The sequence below is a fragment of the Aulonocara stuartgranti genome (assembly GCF_965226115.1).
Source record: "Aulonocara stuartgranti genome assembly, chromosome: 2".
Classification (NCBI taxonomy): Eukaryota; Metazoa; Chordata; class Actinopteri; order Cichliformes; family Cichlidae; genus Aulonocara; species Aulonocara stuartgranti.
The window spans coordinates 39008350-39019230 of NC_138940.1; positions in this window are offsets into that span (position 1 = coordinate 39008350).

Here is a 10881-nt window from a genome sequence, read left to right on the forward strand (position 1 = left end):
ACATGGCCCTACACTTCATCCTGCAGCATCTGGACTCCCCAGGAACCTACGCCAGGATCCTGTTTGTGGACTTCAGCTCTGCCTTCAACACCATCCTTCCAGACCATCTCCGAGGCAAGCTTTCCCAGATGAATGTGCCTGATCCCATCTGCCGGTGGATCACTGACTTCCTGACGGACAGGAAGCAGCATGTGAGGCTGGGAAAGAATGTCTCGGACTCCCGGACCATCAGCACCGGCTCCCCTCAGGGCTGTGTTCTTTCTCCTCTGCTCTTCTCCCTGTACACCAACTGCTGCACCTCCACCCACCAGTCTGTCAAGCTAATCAAGTTTGCAGATGACACCACCGTTATTGGGCTCATCTCGGACGGGGACGAGTCTGCCTACAGGAGGGAGGTTGAACGTCTGGTGTCTTGGTGCAGCCACAACAACCTGGTGCTAAATGCCCAGAAGACAGTGGAGATTATTGTGGACTTCAGGAAGCACACAGCCCCACTCCCCCCCATCATCCTGACTGACACCCCCATCACCTCTGTGGACTCATTCCGCTTCCTGGGTACCACCATCACCCAGGACCTGAAGTGGGAGCCCACCATCACCTCCGTCATCAAGAAAGCCCAGCAGAGGATGTACTTCCTGAGGCAGCTGAAGAAATTCAACCTGCCAACACGGACGATGATGCAATTCTACACTGCAATCATCGAGTCCATCCTCACCTCCTCCATCACCGTGTGGTACGCTGGAGCCACTATCAGGGACAAACAGAGACTGCAGCGTGTTGTGCGCTCTGCTGAGAAGGTGATTGGCTGCAGACTCCCATCTTTGCAGGACCTGTACACCTCCAGGACATTGCGGCGTGCAGCTCGGATCTCAGCTGACCCTTCTCACCCTGGACACAGTCTGTTTGACGTGCTCCCCTCAGGCAGGAGGCTCCGGTCCATTCGCACCAGAACCTCTCGCCATAAGAACAGTTTCTTCCCCTCTGCTGTTGGACACATGAACAATAACCGTATGACTGTCCCCGCCACAAACACATGACCCTACGCTGTGTTCACTGCATCATTCTATGTTTGCACTGATCACCACCTGCACTCATGTATATATCATGTATATATCTTTCTACGCAGCACTTTTAATTCTTATTCTTATGTATATATCTCATGTATATCTCATGCACATATCTTTCTACATAGCACTTTTAATTCTTATTCCTACTTTTATTTTTTTTCATGTCTATTTAATCGCAATTATGACAGTATGTTTGCACTGAAGCACCGCAGCAATTTCCTAATGTTGTAAACCTGCACAACATTTGGCAATAAACCCCTTTCTGATTCTGATTCTGATTCTGAAATGCAGACGTGGGAGGCAGGCTGGATTAATCAAAAGGTGTGCCTGTTTATTGAAGTTGTTTGTAAAATCCATAACATGAAGCCAAAAAGGCAGGAAAGCCAGAGAAAGACAAAATCAATATGAACACGGAGGGAGGAACGCTTAAGGATCACAGACGCTCTGACGAAGAACAAAGGGGAGGCAGTGCAGGCAGCCGGGGGGAAACGAGGCCATCTTGTTATCTGAAGAGAATCTTGATAACAAGATGGGGGAAAGTACAACCAGATAAACAACGCAGGAAACAAATGTTACAAAATAAAAAAGGAAGTACGTAACATTGAATAAACACAAACACATGAAAATAACTAAAAACAACAACAACGACAACAAAAATGGTTTTAATACTTAAAAAACCCCCACTAAGATCTCCAACTACACAAAGATGGCGCTGGCATGGCTGGCAGCCTTAACCTAGTTAAAGTATTATCAATCAATCAATCAATCAATCAATCAATCAAAACCACAAAGACCTTGGGACCATGACACGCTGGTCCAGGAACACTTCCATATCTCCAAAATCAGAAATATCCTGTCTCAGAGGGATGCTGAACAGTTCAGGCATTTATTGCTTCAATGCTGGTGCATTGTTATTCATTATTATTAATGAATAACAATGCACCAGCAATGCACCACCTAAAACAGGTTTAAAATTGCTTCTAGCTAAGGTAAGATGTGTTTTGGTTTAAAGTGGGTGGGTTGTGTTGACTGAAAAACTGCAGATGTCATCATGTGGTTCGTATGTTTATACCACATGTATGTGGCTGATCATAGCTGGAAACAAAGCTCGCAGGTAGTAGGGATGACATTAACACCGATTCAAGAAATTACTTGAATCGTAGGGGGAATCTTATCCCTGAATACATAATGAATGAAATCAAATCCATAATAACTGGATTCAAAAACTGCTTTTTTAATGTAAAGTTTATGCAATTGTGTGATTGAAATAATTCTTCAGACTTTAGTTTGCAAACACTGTGGACTGTTGAACTACTCAGAAATGATATGCACACATAGACACATACCACCATTCACTTGGGAGGAAGGCGTTGCTCTAGCAATTATAAATAAGCAACCGTGAGTCCAAGAATAATGCATAAGCAGTAGCACGGTGGAGTCTAAATCCTGCAGTCTTGTGACCACTGAAACCTGGTCTTTACTCTCCTGGCCACCTCTCGTCTGGTCGTGTGTGTAATACCTTTTTGGGAGAGCAGGTTTCAGTCATATTGTGACACTGCACTTTAGCAGGCTATCAGTTCAGGTCCTCACCCCAGCTGCAGCTTCCAGTAAATGTGGCAGTACATCACCTCGGACGCAATCCATCCACATTAACTTTGAGCAGGAGGAGCCTTTTTCATCCTCATTGGCTACAGTGTCTACATCCGACAGCTACTTCATTCATATCAGCCAAAGATCTCAATGTGCTCATGAGGTTCAAGTGGTTTAAAGGGCACGGCGGGGCAGAGAATGGAAATTAATTGACTGTGCGATGACTGTAATGATTTGATCCCAGCCTGAGTGTGAAAACCATCATGAGTCTCTGCAGACTGTGACTGTCCACAGCTGGAATTAGCTAACAGTATTTATCACTGCGGCTGAAAGGAAATGTGTTATATAAACAGGATGCCCTCATTCCAGTTGTTTGTTATACTGGTGAGGATTAAGTCATATATAATAAAGGTGCCCCACACGGAAGATTGATTGCGGTTTTTCAAACAGCTGTATATTAAATATTATTGCCATAATTTTGAACCTTGTGTACCACATGCCCTGCTTTTCAGTTTTTCTTATATAACCTAAAATCTGAAATGGACCTGAAAGCAGCACTACAGCCAGACAATTTTTAGAAGCGGGGCCAGGCTGAGACTACTTAAATTGCTGTGCAGGCCAAAAAGTATGACAGCTATGTAGAAGTACATCAACTTGTACTGTATATAGTAAGAGTTTTATGTAATGCTCAGTGGATAAAAAAGTAAATTAATATGGATGCTTGAGGAATTCTTTTTTAATTGTTTATAAGAAGATGACATCGTAAATGGTGTTAGTGCTATTAACCCTCTCAGGCTCAAATTAAACTTTTTGTTGCTAATGCACAACCAAGTCCTGCAGTGGTACTTCTGAGTAAAAAAACTCATAAAACATGTATGTGGGGTAATCAGGTTGTTAGTTTTTAACTGTTGCAAATCGGCAACGCCTGCCATGAGAGGGCTAAAGGGTGTCACTGCGGGATTAAAGCCATAAAATAAGAATGGTGAATGGCCTGTAAATGGCCTGTATTTATATAGCGCCTTACTAGTCCCTAAGGACCCCAAAGCGCTTTACATATCCAGTCATCCACCCATTCACACACACATTCACACACTGAAGAAGAAATAGTTGGTTTACATTTAGTTGTGTGGAGAGGGATAATCGCTGGACTCTAAAGCAAGAAATTAGCAACAGTGGAGGGATCCTTGATTTACAATATGCAGAAATTTGTTAAAAAATATAAATAAATGAATTTAAAAGCAAAGAAAACAATACCATACTTATTTTAATGGAAAAAACTGAAAACAACCATGGTATGAAACTCAGAAATCCTTCGTTTGTCATAAATTTCTATTATGTTAACCAGTCAAATGTATGTTGAACTTGAACTTGTTGCATTACACACTTGAAAAAAGGATAATGCCGCCTGTTTAAAAAAAAAAGTTGACACTTTTGTAATTTCCAAGAAACTTCATGAAAAAGACTGAGACCAACAATGACTATTGAAGACAAAACCTTTTGGAATTTGGCACAAATTACTCCAAATTAAAACAGATTTATGAAAGGAAAATCATCTCCTAAAATAGACTCCTGCGCCTCTCATCGAGTGTCTCGAGCCAGGATGGTAAAGCACTGTTTTCAGCCACACTTACACAACACAGTCTTTATATAGTTATGCAGTATTCATGGACCCACACACACACACACACATATGTATTAAGGACAATGTCAGGGGTTAAGACATTTGTTCACAAGTAAGAGAAATAAGACACTGCAGACCGACTCAGAGAGTATTAAGACATGCGCATGGGTGTGTGCCTCTCAGCAAAATCACACACACTCAGCGCAGGCTGGTTGCTTTATTTATAAGGCAAAATGGGTTACATAGTACTTCAGGCAGGGCAGGGATAGCTCAGTAGGTAGAGTGGTTGCCCCATGATCGGAAGGTCGGGGGTTCGATTCCCCTTAACAGCTACCCTGAGGTACCCCTGAGCAAGGTACCGTCCCTACACACTGCTCCCCGGGCGCCCAATGGCTGCCCACTGCTTCACTGAGTGAATGGGTTAAATGCAGAGAGCAATTTCCCCACGGGGCTCAATAAAGTACAATAATGTACACTTCTTCTTCCTCTTTTAACCGAAAGGGAAAAGGCCAGACATTACCTAAGCTTATCTGACCTCTGCACACAAACTAAGAATAAAAACATAGAAGTATATCACACTTATCTGACATCACACACACTGGGTTAAAGAATACATACTTGTATACTTGTCAAACATCTCAGACACTAAAGTAAGGAATGCATTATGTTCTCTTTAACAATAAACTTGGTTATGTGAAAATATATGAACACTCGATTATAAGGCACACTTGATTATACTTGATTTCATAAAAATCCTCTCACAGACAACCATAAAAAACCAAAGAAACCAGAATATCTTTAAACCTCTTTTTTAAATTAATTCACGGCAACTAATAATTTCTCCTAATAAGATGCATTTAAAAATAATCTTTTCAACCACGACATCCTTTTCCTGTAGCATTTGCTTGATCGAATTCAGCTATGTTTGCTTCAAATGCAAAATCATATCAGAGTATAGCATGCGGAGCAGGGAGAGAGATGCATGCCTCAATCTTCGCTGTGGTTTCCTTGCGGAACATGCAAACAGCTTGCGATCAAGACTCATCCTATTTATCTCTGTTTTATCATACTCGCCGTGACGTATTGCATTACCTTGAGGTGTTCATTCAACTGAAAGAGGAAGTCATAAAGGAAACTACTATCTACAAGTGTTTCAATCCCTTGGTTCGCTTCAAAATATCTCACAAACCCATAACATATGTGTAAAAACAGACTGTGTATGAATGTTGAAATTGTGATTAAAAATGCAGCTTCTATGGTTCCTCTAACTGTGGGTCTCATTTACTTACTAAAGTAAAGAAGTAAAGGAGTGTGTCAGTTTCTCTTCATGTACAGGTTTTCTTTTTAAAGCCACCACTTGGTGGTGCCAGTAATCACACATCTTTCATTTCCCCGTGCGTGAGTGACTTCATCAACAGACAATGAGAAATATGGAGTCATTTGGATGTCATGGAGAAACACAGTGTAAGAAAAAATAAAATAAAACTGGTGTTTTCTCTTTAAAATACATATTTGGTTTAGAGAATGCACACAATGAATGGTAGCATGTGTATTGCTGAGGTTATACATTTTCTTTTTCCTCTGCAGTAGATTAAAGGCAGAAAAATAAAACCTTTATTGAGAGTTTCAGCAGAAAGGTTTGTGTCGTCTCGTCTCTGAGACAGAGCAGCTGCGAGACTCCTTCACCTCTAAAGATGAGACCATCTTTTTACTCTCCTGCAGAGACCAGATGAGGCTTCGCTTCCCCATCCAACACACACATGCGTGCGCAAACACACGCACACACTGGCTGGCCTCAAAGACAGAGCCATTTTGTCAAATTTGAAGCAGGTTTGGTATTTCAGGTCCGGTGCTTCTAAATTGGAAAGGTCGCAGTGTTACAGTTATTTTGTTCACCCGAGCCCCTTGTGGGACAATTTAACGACTCTGGGCTGAGAATGGAAACAAGCCGTGACTGGCCTGTCTCGTTTTATTATCAAGTCGCTAACTGCAACTCTTAATTTAAGCAGTCACAATGAGCATTTCTATTCTGAAAAAGAAGTCAGTGCAGGGATTTTCCTTTATGCAAAAAATGTCTATCTAGGGACAAATGGTGAGCGAAATTCAAGCAAAACTTCTTCCTAAATGTAAACATGTGGAAATAATGTGGCAAGGGTGGGGTTGGGGGATGTAACCTATGTAAGCTGATTTTTATATATATTTTAATCGCAGTTTCTGTTCATACTTTGCTTATACTGGGTATTAATTAGAAGAACTTTGGAGTTTTTGAAACTGGTTTTATCATTTGTTGGGGAAAAAACAAACCCCATTTTTCTGTTACCTGAATGTTTGCGGGTCTTATCAGACTAGCTTGCTTGACAACAGAAACAATCCACTGAACATGAAGGTTAAACTTTTCCTTTCAGTGGAGATTTCAGTAAACAAAAAGGTTTCTAAAGTTCAGTTTAGTCACTGAGGATGGGGGTGGAGGCCATCGGCAGCATGGTTTGGTCGTTCTTGTCGTGTGCTAAATAGGTGTTGTGAAAACAAATATCATCATACCTTTGGCAGAGCACCGCACAGATAAAGCTCTCCAGCCTGGGCTAATGGAAAAACCCTACTAGATGAGACAAGTGATGCCATTCACTAACACAGTAACCATGATACTTACAGCATTTGGCTATCTTAGCGTAGCATAAAGATTAGAAGCAACTGAATAAGCTCATCTGTCTCACACAATCACCAGCTCACTTTTCCCCTTTTCTAAATGTTTGTGCTCAGCTGGGCTAATTGGATATTGGCTGCAAAAATTTACTCCACAGATGTGAAAAAAATATTTCACGTGTTAGAAAATGCTGTATATGGAACGTTAGAGTCCCAGCATTTCGGGGCAAAATGGGTGACTTAAGTCTTGATTAAATCAAGTAACATTAATTTTGTGATGGTGACCTTGAGGGTTCGCCTGGATGACCTCGTGACTGCCTGTTTTTTGTGCCCATCTGCAGGGTCAGGTTTGATGATCGACTCGAATCCTAGCAGAAATGCACACAGGGGACATATGATTAGGGGTTTGGTGAGAGGTTTGTAGGTAACTGAAGGCTTTGCAGGGGGATACAGCACAGTGCACTTGATCAGTGGTTCTCAAACTTTATGCCTCACTAGTGGGACCTAAGACCAGGGAAAAAATAAAGAGTGAAAGTAAGTCAGATTAATTGAATTGTTGTGGGGAAAGTAAATGAACGTCTCGATGCGTGTTAAATCATCCATGTAAGTAAATCCCAAAAGGTTGATTCTGTTGATCTGGACGTAGAGCTTCCAGTGGGAGAAACGTTGTGTTACTCGTCCAAGCGACGTCTTCAGTCTCAGCTGACTGCAGGTTTCCTCAACAAAATCAACCTTTTGGGAAAGTAAATAAACTAGTGATTGTGCATCTGTCGTGGTGACCTTCATCTTAGTATTATACAGGTCAATTTTTTAAATGATTAATAAAAAGTGTGGAGTGTGGGTGCTAACCTTTTAAGGCCTTCTAAAGCGAAGCACACCAAAAAGCAACCACTTAAAAACTACTGTCCTGACAAGCTAAAAAACATGGAAGATTGATCTTTTTCTTAAAATCAGTGGAAAAAGCTAAAGTTGCTTGATTGTTGTATTTTTCTTATTTTGTTTTTGATTTTTGTTTGTTTTGCGGGTGGACAAACCTGTAGCTTGTTCGAGTTGAGTGGAGATTTTGGATAATTTTCTGAACGCATAAACAAAAAGACAGCGTCCCTTTTGCATTGACGCTGTTTTTGTGAGATTTTCAAACACCGTGCTCCGATGCAGTACTCCGAAATCCCAAATGGACATCACTCGACGTGGATGCTGATTAATTGATAAGGCTCCAGAACAGGAAAGAGAGTGACAGTGAAGGAGCAGGAGAATGTGATCAAAAACACAGCATGAAAAGCACACACAGTGACTGCAGTGGACACTTCTCATTATTTTTAACACTCAGTCTCACTTCAGCTCTTTATATGTTACGACTTTGCTCTTCTCCATGGCTGGATGATGGACCGACAACAGCTCAAGCGAGAATAGACCACAGACTGGCTGTATCGCATACTTTGTGCACTGCCTTCATCGACTACAGACGCTCTCTGCAGATAGATGGGCTGTCCATGGACTGCCGCTGCTGAACCACAATTTCAGTTTAATAGGTACTGAAGATATGTAACACTACTGCCATTATGTGTTGAGATGTTGTTCTCTCAATCAGAACTCTCTTGCAGGTATGTTCCTGCTGGCTTCATTCAGATATTTCCATGACAATAACAAGGAAAATCACTGGATGCATGCAGGAATTACCACAGTGTGACCACTGTTACAATGCCCTTATAATGCCCAACAGCAGTTGGCTTTGTTTTTATTTAGTTTTTTTTCCACATACAAATACTGGAAATTGTTTAATGACTCAAGCTTGGAACGCTTTCCAAAGTTGATTTTTCTTACATGTAACACGGCATAAATTTTGTGTGAGCAGCACTCACATGACTCTGGATATTCAGTTTGGCGTTTGTTAAGGTGCTGCTTGAGCAGAGCATGGAGGACGCGGGTTAAAGATTGTTTAATGTCTCATCTGGCTGCCTCAGACATTTCAATCCTCACATGCACGCTTGTCAAGTAAAGTCTAGAAAGGTTCAGCTTCTGCGAGTGCGTGCCACACAGGGCTGTCTCCAACACTCCCACAGCTTCAGTGAAGGATTATCTTTTTTAAACAGACAATTGTGGAAACGCATCTTGTCTTTATCTTATTGATAATTAGAAACTGAGCTGTTGAGACCATCATGATACTTAGAGAGGCCACATGAGACACCAGATTAATGTGTGTCCCATGGAAGACTCTTGAGTAAAGAGAGGCATAGACTAGATAGAGGTAAATTTATGGATCAAAATGAAAAAGGATGACGAGAAGATACAGAATATGCACCAGTGTCTTAAACTCTTCTTTCTGGTAGGTATTTTGTGCATGTTTTTGTTTTGTATAAAATTGCTTAAACTGTACACTTTGGCATTTATGAAAACAGTCAGTCACTCACACAGTTTGAGAGGCTCCAGCATCTTACAGTACATCTCAGATGAATTAATACTTTATGAGTTTCCAAACTGCTTCTCCAGGGAGTAAAGTAAAAGTGCAGCAACAGTGCAGCAATCATATAAAACACATTGTGTTACAATGGCTTCATTGGCATATGACAGGCTAAAGAAGAGTTTTTGAAGCTGACTGCATATAGACGTCTTCCATGCAAAACCTTGTCCTACATATTCAAAACAGCTCCGAGCAAGGCGATGAAATTATTACATCAAACTGAGACAGTGCCCTTTTTCTTAGTTCAGCTTGTATATTAGGGGAGGAACTTTCGTTAAAGAACTAATTCAGAACTTCTGGAAATATGCTTATTTTCTACGATTTTCTTTCTGTCTTGTACCAAGTCAGATGAGGATGCTGAAAAACTCTCATATCTGATCACTAAATATACGTCGGTGTCTTGTGGTTACTTTTACAGAAAGGTGAGCAGAGTCGATTTCCTGTAGTAAAAAAAAGCAATACCACACTGTGAAAACGCTGCACTACAAGTAAAACTGTTTGCTATTAGCAAATGTTGCTGCAGAACAATGTTCCTGGGTGTGGTCTTCTGTGGTCTTCTGCTGCCTATTCTCTTAAACAGAGGAGCTAGATGAGGACATTGAAACAACCCTGCATACCAATACACTAAATATGTAGCGACGACTTGTAGTGATCTTTAGAGGAAGGCGAGCAGAGATGCTAATTGATTTCCTGGAGTAAAAGTAGCAACAGCACTCGGTGAAAACTCCCCTTCACAGACTGGTGAACCTGTCCCTGGTGGTCACCTCATAGTAGCTGGGACAGGCTGAAGTCCTCCCAGGACTGTCAATTGGACAAGTGGAAGAAAATGGAAGGATGGGTGTAAAATGGCCCACTACTATTAAAATTATGTGCTATTCATTGTTTTTTTTACTGAAGCATAACTTATTCTGTAGAAGAAGAAGAATATTCCATGTCGGTGTTTTATTGTTATATGTGATGCTTATTGATTTTACTGTGGCATTTTGGGATGTGCATAATGCACTTTACTCCTGTTACGTCCCTCTGCAGCCCCTAATGTCCTCAATGTTTTCAGCTGGTGCTAATTGGCCACGCCTAGTCAGGTGTGGATAAAAGCATACCTGAGGCAAGCTTCCCAGAGAGCTCACCTGTCGTTGCCTTGGTGGCATCAGCCCCTTTAGCCAACCTGGTTTTCCATTTTAAGATGAAACCTTCTCACCCATACTCTGGTATTCGTCTCCTTTTTTATGTTGCGGCTTTGAGCCGGGTCGTAACACTCCAGAATTACTTGTGTTAAATAATTGACTGGAGGTTTCTGATTATCGTACTTTTAATTCTATTTTTTGATGTTTCTGTTGTAGTCCCCATCTGTCTTCCTCTTCTGCTCACCAGTTACTTTGATAGATACACTGTTCTAATACCAGGTTGGACCTCTTTTTGCCCCCAGAACTGCCTTAATTCTTCACAGCATAAATTCAGCAGGGTGCTGGAAATATTCCTCAGAGATTCTGATCTGACAT